Below are 13,356 nucleotides of genomic sequence, written 5' to 3'. Positions count from 1 at the left end.
AGGGAAAATTAGCGAGCCAGTACCCTCTGCTTATGAGGGAAAATTAGCGAGCCAGTACCCTCTGCTTATGAGGGAAAATTAGCGAGCCAGTACCCTCTGCTTATGAGGGAAAATTAGCGAGCCAGTACCCTCTGCTTATGAGGGAAAATTAGCGAGCCAGTACCCTCTGCTTATGAGGGAAAATTAGCGAGCCAGTACCCTCTGCTTATGAGGGAAAATTAGCGAGCCAGTACCCTCTGCTTATGAGGGAAAATTAGCGAGCCAGTACCCTCTGCTTATGAGGGAAAATTAGCGAGCCAGTACCCTCTGCTTATGAGGGAAAATTAGCGAGCCAGTACCCTCTGCTTATGAGGGAAAATTAGCGAGCCAGTACCCTCTGCTTATGAGGGAAAATTAGCGAGCCAGTACCCTCTGCTTATGAGGGAAAATTAGCGAGCCAGTACCCTCTGCTTATGAGGGAAAATTAGCGAGCCAGTACCCTCTGCTTATGAGGGAAAATTAGCGAGCCAGTACCCTCTGCTTATGAGGGAAAATTAGCGAGCCAGTACCCTCTGCTTATGAGGGAAAATTAGCGAGCCAGTACCCTCTGCTTATGAGGGAAAATTAGCGAGCCAGTACCCTCTGCTTATGAGGGAAAATTAGCGAGCCAGTACCCTCTGCTTATGAGGGAAAATTAGCGAGCCAGTACCCTCTGCTTATGAGGGAAAATTAGCGAGCCAGTACCCTCTGCTTATGAGGGAAAATTAGCGAGCCAGTACCCTCTGCTTATGAGGGAAAATTAGCGAGCCAGTACCCTCTGCTTATGAGGGAAAATTAGCGAGCCAGTACCCTCTGCTTATGAGGGAAAATTAGCGAGCCAGTACCCTCTGCTTATGAGGGAAAATTAGCGAGCCAGTACCCTCTGCTTATGAGGGAAAATTAGCGAGCCAGTACCCTCTGCTTATGAGGGAAAATTAGCGAGCCAGTACCCTCTGCTTATGAGGGAAAATTAGCGAGCCAGTACCCTCTGCTTATGAGGGAAAATTAGCGAGCCAGTACCCTCTGCTTATGAGGGAAAATTAGCGAGCCAGTACCCTCTGCTTATGAGGGAAAATTAGCGAGCCAGTACCCTCTGCTTATGAGGGAAAATTAGCGAGCCAGTACCCTCTGCTTATGAGGGAAAATTAGCGAGCCAGTACCCTCTGCTTATGAGGGAAAATTAGCGAGCCAGTACCCTCTGCTTATGAGGGAAAATTAGCGAGCCAGTACCCTCTGCTTATGAGGGAAAATTAGCGAGCCAGTACCCTCTGCTTATGAGGGAAAATTAGCGAGCCAGTACCCTCTGCTTATGAGGGAAAATTAGCGAGCCAGTACCCTCTGCTTATGAGGGAAAATTAGCGAGCCAGTACCCTCTGCTTATGAGGGAAAATTAGCGAGCCAGTACCCTCTGCTTATGAGGGAAAATTAGCGAGCCAGTACCCTCTGCTTATGAGGGAAAATTAGCGAGCCAGTACCCTCTGCTTATGAGGGAAAATTAGCGAGCCAGTACCCTCTGCTTATGAGGGAAAATTAGCGAGCCAGTACCCTCTGCTTATGAGGGAAAATTAGCGAGCCAGTACCCTCTGCTTATGAGGGAAAATTAGCGAGCCAGTACCCTCTGCTTATGAGGGAAAATTAGCGAGCCAGTACCCTCTGCTTATGAGGGAAAATTAGCGAGCCAGTACCCTCTGCTTATGAGGGAAAATTAGCGAGCCAGTACCCTCTGCTTATGAGGGAAAATTAGCGAGCCAGTACCCTCTGCTTATGAGGGAAAATTAGCGAGCCAGTACCCTCTGCTTATGAGGGAAAATTAGCGAGCCAGTACCCTCTGCTTATGAGGGAAAATTAGCGAGCCAGTACCCTCTGCTTATGAGGGAAAATTAGCGAGCCAGTACCCTCTGCTTATGAGGGAAAATTAGCGAGCCAGTACCCTCTGCTTATGAGGGAAAATTAGCGAGCCAGTACCCTCTGCTTATGAGGGAAAATTAGCGAGCCAGTACCCTCTGCTTATGAGGGAAAATTAGCGAGCCAGTACCCTCTGCTTATGAGGGAAAATTAGCGAGCCAGTACCCTCTGCTTATGAGGGAAAATTAGCGAGCCAGTACCCTCTGCTTATGAGGGAAAATTAGCGAGCCAGTACCCTCTGCTTATGAGGGAAAATTAGCGAGCCAGTACCCTCTGCTTATGAGGGAAAATTAGCGAGCCAGTACCCTCTGCTTATGAGGGAAAATTAGCGAGCCAGTACCCTCTGCTTATGAGGGAAAATTAGCGAGCCAGTACCCTCTGCTTATGAGGGAAAATTAGCGAGCCAGTACCCTCTGCTTATGAGGGAAAATTAGCGAGCCAGTACCCTCTGCTTATGAGGGAAAATTAGCGAGCCAGTACCCTCTGCTTATGAGGGAAAATTAGCGAGCCAGTACCCTCTGCTTATGAGGGAAAATTAGCGAGCCAGTACCCTCTGCTTATGAGGGAAAATTAGCGAGCCAGTACCCTCTGCTTATGAGGGAAAATTAGCGAGCCAGTACCCTCTGCTTATGAGGGAAAATTAGCGAGCCAGTACCCTCTGCTTATGAGGGAAAATTAGCGAGCCAGTACCCTCTGCTTATGAGGGAAAATTAGCGAGCCAGTACCCTCTGCTTATGAGGGAAAATTAGCGAGCCAGTACCCTCTGCTTATGAGGGAAAATTAGCGAGCCAGTACCCTCTGCTTATGAGGGAAAATTAGCGAGCCAGTACCCTCTGCTTATGAGGGAAAATTAGCGAGCCAGTACCCTCTGCTTATGAGGGAAAATTAGCGAGCCAGTACCCTCTGCTTATGAGGGAAAATTAGCGAGCCAGTACCCTCTGCTTATGAGGGAAAATTAGCGAGCCAGTACCCTCTGCTTATGAGGGAAAATTAGCGAGCCAGTACCCTCTGCTTATGAGGGAAAATTAGCGAGCCAGTACCCTCTGCTTATGAGGGAAAATTAGCGAGCCAGTACCCTCTGCTTATGAGGGAAAATTAGCGAGCCAGTACCCTCTGCTTATGAGGGAAAATTAGCGAGCCAGTACCCTCTGCTTATGAGGGAAAATTAGCGAGCCAGTACCCTCTGCTTATGAGGGAAAATTAGCGAGCCAGTACCCTCTGCTTATGAGGGAAAATTAGCGAGCCAGTACCCTCTGCTTATGAGGGAAAATTAGCGAGCCAGTACCCTCTGCTTATGAGGGAAAATTAGCGAGCCAGTACCCTCTGCTTATGAGGGAAAATTAGCGAGCCAGTACCCTCTGCTTATGAGGGAAAATTAGCGAGCCAGTACCCTCTGCTTATGAGGGAAAATTAGCGAGCCAGTACCCTCTGCTTATGAGGGAAAATTAGCGAGCCAGTACCCTCTGCTTATGAGGGAAAATTAGCGAGCCAGTACCCTCTGCTTATGAGGGAAAATTAGCGAGCCAGTACCCTCTGCTTATGAGGGAAAATTAGCGAGCCAGTACCCTCTGCTTATGAGGGAAAATTAGCGAGCCAGTACCCTCTGCTTATGAGGGAAAATTAGCGAGCCAGTACCCTCTGCTTATGAGGGAAAATTAGCGAGCCAGTACCCTCTGCTTATGAGGGAAAATTAGCGAGCCAGTACCCTCTGCTTATGAGGGAAAATTAGCGAGCCAGTACCCTCTGCTTATGAGGGAAAATTAGCGAGCCAGTACCCTCTGCTTATGAGGGAAAATTAGCGAGCCAGTACCCTCTGCTTATGAGGGAAAATTAGCGAGCCAGTACCCTCTGCTTATGAGGGAAAATTAGCGAGCCAGTACCCTCTGCTTATGAGGGAAAATTAGCGAGCCAGTACCCTCTGCTTATGAGGGAAAATTAGCGAGCCAGTACCCTCTGCTTATGAGGGAAAATTAGCGAGCCAGTACCCTCTGCTTATGAGGGAAAATTAGCGAGCCAGTACCCTCTGCTTATGAGGGAAAATTAGCGAGCCAGTACCCTCTGCTTATGAGGGAAAATTAGCGAGCCAGTACCCTCTGCTTATGAGGGAAAATTAGCGAGCCAGTACCCTCTGCTTATGAGGGAAAATTAGCGAGCCAGTACCCTCTGCTTATGAGGGAAAATTAGCGAGCCAGTACCCTCTGCTTATGAGGGAAAATTAGCGAGCCAGTACCCTCTGCTTATGAGGGAAAATTAGCGAGCCAGTACCCTCTGCTTATGAGGGAAAATTAGCGAGCCAGTACCCTCTGCTTATGAGGGAAAATTAGCGAGCCAGTACCCTCTGCTTATGAGGGAAAATTAGCGAGCCAGTACCCTCTGCTTATGAGGGAAAATTAGCGAGCCAGTACCCTCTGCTTATGAGGGAAAATTAGCGAGCCAGTACCCTCTGCTTATGAGGGAAAATTAGCGAGCCAGTACCCTCTGCTTATGAGGGAAAATTAGCGAGCCAGTACCCTCTGCTTATGAGGGAAAATTAGCGAGCCAGTACCCTCTGCTTATGAGGGAAAATTAGCGAGCCAGTACCCTCTGCTTATGAGGGAAAATTAGCGAGCCAGTACCCTCTGCTTATGAGGGAAAATTAGCGAGCCAGTACCCTCTGCTTATGAGGGAAAATTAGCGAGCCAGTACCCTCTGCTTATGAGGGAAAATTAGCGAGCCAGTACCCTCTGCTTATGAGGGAAAATTAGCGAGCCAGTACCCTCTGCTTATGAGGGAAAATTAGCGAGCCAGTACCCTCTGCTTATGAGGGAAAATTAGCGAGCCAGTACCCTCTGCTTATGAGGGAAAATTAGCGAGCCAGTACCCTCTGCTTATGAGGGAAAATTAGCGAGCCAGTACCCTCTGCTTATGAGGGAAAATTAGCGAGCCAGTACCCTCTGCTTATGAGGGAAAATTAGCGAGCCAGTACCCTCTGCTTATGAGGGAAAATTAGCGAGCCAGTACCCTCTGCTTATGAGGGAAAATTAGCGAGCCAGTACCCTCTGCTTATGAGGGAAAATTAGCGAGCCAGTACCCTCTGCTTATGAGGGAAAATTAGCGAGCCAGTACCCTCTGCTTATGAGGGAAAATTAGCGAGCCAGTACCCTCTGCTTATGAGGGAAAATTAGCGAGCCAGTACCCTCTGCTTATGAGGGAAAATTAGCGAGCCAGTACCCTCTGCTTATGAGGGAAAATTAGCGAGCCAGTACCCTCTGCTTATGAGGGAAAATTAGCGAGCCAGTACCCTCTGCTTATGAGGGAAAATTAGCGAGCCAGTACCCTCTGCTTATGAGGGAAAATTAGCGAGCCAGTACCCTCTGCTTATGAGGGAAAATTAGCGAGCCAGTACCCTCTGCTTATGAGGGAAAATTAGCGAGCCAGTACCCTCTGCTTATGAGGGAAAATTAGCGAGCCAGTACCCTCTGCTTATGAGGGAAAATTAGCGAGCCAGTACCCTCTGCTTATGAGGGAAAATTAGCGAGCCAGTACCCTCTGCTTATGAGGGAAAATTAGCGAGCCAGTACCCTCTGCTTATGAGGGAAAATTAGCGAGCCAGTACCCTCTGCTTATGAGGGAAAATTAGCGAGCCAGTACCCTCTGCTTATGAGGGAAAATTAGCGAGCCAGTACCCTCTGCTTATGAGGGAAAATTAGCGAGCCAGTACCCTCTGCTTATGAGGGAAAATTAGCGAGCCAGTACCCTCTGCTTATGAGGGAAAATTAGCGAGCCAGTACCCTCTGCTTATGAGGGAAAATTAGCGAGCCAGTACCCTCTGCTTATGAGGGAAAATTAGCGAGCCAGTACCCTCTGCTTATGAGGGAAAATTAGCGAGCCAGTACCCTCTGCTTATGAGGGAAAATTAGCGAGCCAGTACCCTCTGCTTATGAGGGAAAATTAGCGAGCCAGTACCCTCTGCTTATGAGGGAAAATTAGCGAGCCAGTACCCTCTGCTTATGAGGGAAAATTAGCGAGCCAGTACCCTCTGCTTATGAGGGAAAATTAGCGAGCCAGTACCCTCTGCTTATGAGGGAAAATTAGCGAGCCAGTACCCTCTGCTTATGAGGGAAAATTAGCGAGCCAGTACCCTCTGCTTATGAGGGAAAATTAGCGAGCCAGTACCCTCTGCTTATGAGGGAAAATTAGCGAGCCAGTACCCTCTGCTTATGAGGGAAAATTAGCGAGCCAGTACCCTCTGCTTATGAGGGAAAATTAGCGAGCCAGTACCCTCTGCTTATGAGGGAAAATTAGCGAGCCAGTACCCTCTGCTTATGAGGGAAAATTAGCGAGCCAGTACCCTCTGCTTATGAGGGAAAATTAGCGAGCCAGTACCCTCTGCTTATGAGGGAAAATTAGCGAGCCAGTACCCTCTGCTTATGAGGGAAAATTAGCGAGCCAGTACCCTCTGCTTATGAGGGAAAATTAGCGAGCCAGTACCCTCTGCTTATGAGGGAAAATTAGCGAGCCAGTACCCTCTGCTTATGAGGGAAAATTAGCGAGCCAGTACCCTCTGCTTATGAGGGAAAATTAGCGAGCCAGTACCCTCTGCTTATGAGGGAAAATTAGCGAGCCAGTACCCTCTGCTTATGAGGGAAAATTAGCGAGCCAGTACCCTCTGCTTATGAGGGAAAATTAGCGAGCCAGTACCCTCTGCTTATGAGGGAAAATTAGCGAGCCAGTACCCTCTGCTTATGAGGGAAAATTAGCGAGCCAGTACCCTCTGCTTATGAGGGAAAATTAGCGAGCCAGTACCCTCTGCTTATGAGGGAAAATTAGCGAGCCAGTACCCTCTGCTTATGAGGGAAAATTAGCGAGCCAGTACCCTCTGCTTATGAGGGAAAATTAGCGAGCCAGTACCCTCTGCTTATGAGGGAAAATTAGCGAGCCAGTACCCTCTGCTTATGAGGGAAAATTAGCGAGCCAGTACCCTCTGCTTATGAGGGAAAATTAGCGAGCCAGTACCCTCTGCTTATGAGGGAAAATTAGCGAGCCAGTACCCTCTGCTTATGAGGGAAAATTAGCGAGCCAGTACCCTCTGCTTATGAGGGAAAATTAGCGAGCCAGTACCCTCTGCTTATGAGGGAAAATTAGCGAGCCAGTACCCTCTGCTTATGAGGGAAAATTAGCGAGCCAGTACCCTCTGCTTATGAGGGAAAATTAGCGAGCCAGTACCCTCTGCTTATGAGGGAAAATTAGCGAGCCAGTACCCTCTGCTTATGAGGGAAAATTAGCGAGCCAGTACCCTCTGCTTATGAGGGAAAATTAGCGAGCCAGTACCCTCTGCTTATGAGGGAAAATTAGCGAGCCAGTACCCTCTGCTTATGAGGGAAAATTAGCGAGCCAGTACCCTCTGCTTATGAGGGAAAATTAGCGAGCCAGTACCCTCTGCTTATGAGGGAAAATTAGCGAGCCAGTACCCTCTGCTTATGAGGGAAAATTAGCGAGCCAGTACCCTCTGCTTATGAGGGAAAATTAGCGAGCCAGTACCCTCTGCTTATGAGGGAAAATTAGCGAGCCAGTACCCTCTGCTTATGAGGGAAAATTAGCGAGCCAGTACCCTCTGCTTATGAGGGAAAATTAGCGAGCCAGTACCCTCTGCTTATGAGGGAAAATTAGCGAGCCAGTACCCTCTGCTTATGAGGGAAAATTAGCGAGCCAGTACCCTCTGCTTATGAGGGAAAATTAGCGAGCCAGTACCCTCTGCTTATGAGGGAAAATTAGCGAGCCAGTACCCTCTGCTTATGAGGGAAAATTAGCGAGCCAGTACCCTCTGCTTATGAGGGAAAATTAGCGAGCCAGTACCCTCTGCTTATGAGGGAAAATTAGCGAGCCAGTACCCTCTGCTTATGAGGGAAAATTGGTGAGCCGAAACCCTCTCCTTATGAGGGAAGATTAGCGAGCCAATACCCTCTGCTTATGAGGGAAAATTAGCGAGCCAGTACCCTCTGCTTATGAGGGTAGATTGTTGAGTCAATGCCGTCTCCTTATGAGGGAAGATTGGTGAATCAAAACCCTCATATATACCTGATAAAGGGATCCCACAAACTATTGAGAAGTCCTTCTCATATTGGTCTCAGAGAACATGATGAGGTTAATGCCATACGTAAATTACTTCCACTAGATAAATTTACAAGTTGAGCTCAATATTAGGTTGTTAAAATTTACACATGAAAAAAAATCATGGGAAGCATGTTCCATAATTTGTATAGAAAATCGTTCTTTGGTGAAATTACAGACATGAAAGGCCGGGGTGATGTCGGTGAAATAAAATTTTGTCGGTGAAATAAAAGGCGAGGGGTATGAGTGTGGGGAAATCCCAAGGTTTCTCAATATTATGTCTACGTCATAGGAATATTACGGGCCAGCTGCCGGAGAAATTCGACATGTCATGGACAAATGGATTTAAGGAAGTGTACCTGACTGGGCAGGTTTTTTTAGTAGGGACGTAGGCCTGCGGGCTGCAGCCTCGAACAGCCCGATGAATCAGTGGAGCAACAGAAAGAGCAGGGAAGGTAGACACAAAACTCTGAGAGTAAGGAAATTGGACCTATCTTTACCCACTGACTACTGCCCCCATGTAATCTCCCTGCCATCTACCCCCATACATTCCCAATATCAGTCACTATTGACCCCATACACTCCCAGTCATTGCTCCCCCCCCCCATACATTCACACTCACTGCTTCCCTCCCTTCCATAAACTCCCATTCACTGCTGCCCCATACACTCCCGCTTCATACCTTCTCCTCCTCCCCACCCTCACACACCACCACTTCCATTATATCCTGCCCCATGAACCACCAACCCCATTCACTGCCGCCCGACCACAGCTTCCCTCATCCGCCACCACCTCGTTGAACAGGCCCTCCTCACTCGCCATTGCCTCCCTGTGCCAAGAACCCTCTCCCACCATTGCCTCCCAGCACCATCAAACCTTACCTCACACCACCATAACCACCCGTGCCGTTCTCTTCCTCCACCGCTGTGTGCAACAGTGTTCACTCACCGAGGAAGTCTGTAGGGTTTTGGAAGAGATTTGGGTCGCCCAGGGCCAAGTATTGTGTGTGGTAGAGAGGTGGGTTGAGTGAGAAATTAAGCTGATTTGAGGCACGGTTTTGGAGGCAGTGTGAGGGGGCATTGTGAGTGAAGATGATATTGTTCAGCAGATGATAAAGCTTTCTTTGTCCAATACAGTATTTTTGCCTCTTCATCAAGAGCGAACAATATAGCCGGGGCAACGATTGTCTTAGCTGGAGAAATGAGGCCGGGTCTTGGGTCGGAGGGGTGTAAGGGGGGCCTCTGCCTTACTCATTGCTGCTGCTTTACCTCACAACAACCACCACCACTGTCTCACTGTCTCCCTCCCCCACGACCGCTCTACACCTTACACCTGTCGCTGGTGGTCGAGACTTCGAAACTACATCAGTTCGGTGTGAGACCCGGCAACCAATATGTTCCTCTGATCCATCGGGCTGTTTGAGGTCGATCCCCATAGACCTACCTACCCTCCTCGGTCTCAATGTCTTCTATATGTTTGATGGATGTTCCTCATGTCTCCACTGCGAAGTCCACGATGCTTTGGAAGTTCGCAAGGAGTGAGTTAGTATCGGGCACCTGATGTTCGCAATATTTTCACACATTTATGAATGGCATCTTTTGGTTATGGTTGTGTGATTTTACCGTCTCCCATCCCTGCTCTGCCAGTGTTGAGTCACTGGGATCTGTGGCTTTAAGGATTCTCCATCGTATCTTTCTGATCTGCTCCTCTGAGAGTAGGTAGAGTCTTGAGATTTTCAGTTGTTCTCAGTCGTTCAAATTTACGATAGTCATTCCGTACTTTGGATGGTTTGGCACGTTTTCTAACTCGACAGTTTTGCCTGTCAAGACGGGAGTTCAGGGTAGGGGTGTGCCATGATGTACGTCGTCAACGGTTTCGAATGAATGTCCGAGAATTATCTGCCCCGTTGGTTTTATATTCTCTCGTCTTGGAGGTTCGCATGATCCAGCCTACCTTACCCGCCAACCACCGCTGTCTCAATGCGTCAGCAATGCATCACCGTCAATCGGGATCTCTCCACACCACAGCTCCCTATCTCTAGGTTTCCACTATCCTCCTCATCATCTGTCGTGGCCACAGTCATGACTGAGTTGGGTAAGCCTCCAGGGGCCGTAACCCCCCACGAGTACGATGGTGCTAGCCTTAAGCTCCTTCGAGAGAACGAGCTTTTAGGTATAGTGGCCTAGCCTTTAGCCTGACCCGGTTTGATAGACTGGCCTTTGATCCGAGCTGTAAAAGGCCAGATTATCATACCGAAAGGTCATACCGTCGTGCTCGAGAGATTAACTGTTCATCGCCTCACCTGTAAATATTGCACAAATGATTTTCACGAACGCTTTTGAAAAAAATACCAACTGGGTGTTAATGACAAGCCGGGCGGGCGGGCTGCTGTGGTTACGTAACCCAGCCTGCCCACCGCCGCTCCAAATAGCTGGAAAAACCACCACAGGTGCTGCAGTGCACTTTGGTTCCAGCCGGAGCAATGGCGGTAGAGACGAGTCACCAGAATATATGTTGAGGGTAATTGCTTCCATCCCTGACCCTCTGCTACTTACCCTCATCACACTGTTTATTCCAGGGTTAGTGCCTCTCCTCAAGCGCTTTTCACGGTGTATATATATATATATATATATATATATATATATATATATATATATATATATGTATATATATATATATATATATATATAAGAAAAAAATAGTACAGTATATTTAAAGCCGACCCATCGAAGTTTACCCCTTCATTAACTCTCTCTCTCTCTCTCTCTCTCTCTCTCTCTCTCTCTCTCTCTCTCTCTCTCTCTCTCTCTCCCGACCATTGGAGGGGTGCAGTAATTTACTTGGGGGGGTGGGGGGAAGAAGGGGGGTTCTTTTATGGTAAAAATATACCGGCTGTGTTTTGACGAGGGGTTGCAACTGCTCTCTCTCTCTCTCTCTCTCTCTCTCTCTCTCTCTCTCTCTCTCTCTCTCTCTCTCTCTCTCTCTCCACCTTCTTGAACTAAACAGCATCAGCACCCACACCACTCTTGCCAGTAGCTCAAGGAGGAGGCTTTAAAACAACAACAGCAAAGACCACAACGCCGTCAGTAGCAGCAATAACAAGAACAAGGACAACAACATTAATCATCAAATGCATGCCACCTCCGCTCCCCACCTACCTAGTACCAACAACAGCAGCTGTAGCTACAGAAATACAGTAACTCACCAGCACCAACGCCGGACAACAGTAGCTGTAGCTACAGAAATACAGTAACTCACCAGCACCAACGCCGGACAACAGCAGCTGTAGCTACAGAAATACAGTAACTCACCAGCACCACCGCCGACAACAGCAGCTGTAGCTACAGAAATACAGTAACTCACCAGCACCACCGCCGACAACAGCAGCTGTAGCTACAGAAATACAGTAACTCACCAGCACCATCGCCGGACAAGAGCAGCAGCTCCTGCCACACCATGCCTCACCTCCTCCTCCTCCTCCTCCTGCTCCATCACCTGCAGACGCTTACTCCTCCTCGCTGGCCGCTGTGCGCTCCCTCACCGCCGCCACATCCCAAGCCCCCTGAGTCACTCCCAACGTCATGCATTTGTTCCCTCCCCACCACCGCAGCCACTTCGAGTGCCGGAGATTCTTAACGCCTTCGCGGAGACATCGAGAGTGGCACTGAGTGTTTACCAGGTGGCTGAATCGCAGCCGATCCGCCAGTTACCGTATCCGAATCGCTATAGTTTGGGTAAATTATGAGCCATAAACGCAGCTTGCTGGGTGTGTTACGGGTGGCGGGAGTGGAGGCTGGTTAAACCGCCTGTGACTGTGGCCAGGGCCGGGCAGTTTATCACGAGGCTGGCCCAGTATAAGGCAGGGGAATGAGTGAGGCCCGCCTGTGGCACAGTGTGGTACAGCTTGCTCGCCCAGCCACTATTGTCATGATTAATTATCCTGAATCACTTAATTTTCCAGCGCACATGATGTGGCGTGGGCGAGGCGATTTTTTTTTTTTTTTCTTTTTTTTACAGGCACTGGGAGAGTAAAGAGTCATACAAGTGTAGGTGGGTTTAAATGGGTTTAAAGAGTGTTACATGGCTAGGCTTGAAGGCCTTATATATTTTATGTATGAACTGTAATTGATTTATGAACATAGTCACAGAGGTGGCCTTAAGGGGCCCCACAGCCCATACATATGCATATTACACGTTCGTTCAGCAGTCATATATATATATATATATATATATATATATATATATATATATATCTTTTCTTTCTTTCAAACTATTCGCCATTTCCCGCATTAGCGAGGTAGCGTTAAGAACAGAGGACTGGGCCTTTGAGGGAATACCCTCACCTGGCCCAATTCTCTGTTCCTTCTTTTGGAAAATTGAAAAAAAAAAAAAACATAATCCTTTACAAAGAACTTTTTATTAACATTTGTTAGCCTAGATGGCACGGGCAATTGTATCAAGTAATCAAGGCTATCTCATTAATATATATATATATATATATATATATATATATATATATATATATATATATATATATACATATTATATAGGGACAGCTTGATGATATGTTAGTTGACTGACAGTGGTTGACCGAGGGGTCTGTATGTATCCACTGCAGCCACCACACAGTGGTTGACCGAGGGGTCTGTATGTATCCACTGCAGCCAACACCACACAGTGGTTGACTGAGGGGTCCGTGTGTATCCACTGCAGCCACCACACAGTGTTTGACCGAGGGGTCCCTGTGTATCCACTGCAGCCAACACCACACAGTGGTTGACCGAGGGGTCCGTGTGTATCCACTGCAGCCAACACCGCACAGTGGTTGACCGAGGGGTCTGTGTGTATCCACTGCAACCACCACACATTGGTTGACCGAGGGGTCCGTGTGTATCCACTGCAACCACCACCTTACAGGTGATAGTAGCAGCCGGTAGGGTGGTGGGCCAGCCAGCTATCATGGGTCGCCTGCCTCAGGATGTAGGGTAGACCCTCTCTCTGTGGAAAGGTCAGCGGGACTGGACGCTACTTTACCGCTAACCTACATGTACCTGACCACGTTCAGGTCTGTTGCTCCTGAGGTCATTCATCACGCGAGATTTTCTGACCCAAAATCGATATATATATATATTTATATATTTTCTTTTTTTTTGTATTGAGTATCCTCTGACCCAAGCACAATTTTGATTTGTGTCTTGAGGAAATTGTTTTAACCAAAAACCTTCACACACACACACACACACACACACACACACACACACACACACACACATATATAGTATGAAAAAAAAAAATATATATATATATATATATATATATATATATATATATATATATATATAT

At 47.9% G+C, this 13,356-nt stretch overlaps 1 protein-coding gene across 2 annotated transcripts in view; it reads left to right on the top strand.

Moving 5' to 3' along the window:
* Positions 1 to 13,356, top strand: part of dop (microtubule-associated serine/threonine (MAST) protein kinase dop) — a 1,162,440-nt gene that overhangs the window by 11,686 nt on the left and 1,137,398 nt on the right. The gene's annotated exons all lie outside the window — the stretch shown is intronic.

The sequence above is a fragment of the Panulirus ornatus genome, chromosome 22 (assembly GCF_036320965.1).
Source record: "Panulirus ornatus isolate Po-2019 chromosome 22, ASM3632096v1, whole genome shotgun sequence".
Taxonomy (NCBI): Eukaryota; Metazoa; Arthropoda; class Malacostraca; order Decapoda; family Palinuridae; genus Panulirus; species Panulirus ornatus.
This window is presented reverse-complemented; position numbering and strand designations above follow the sequence as displayed.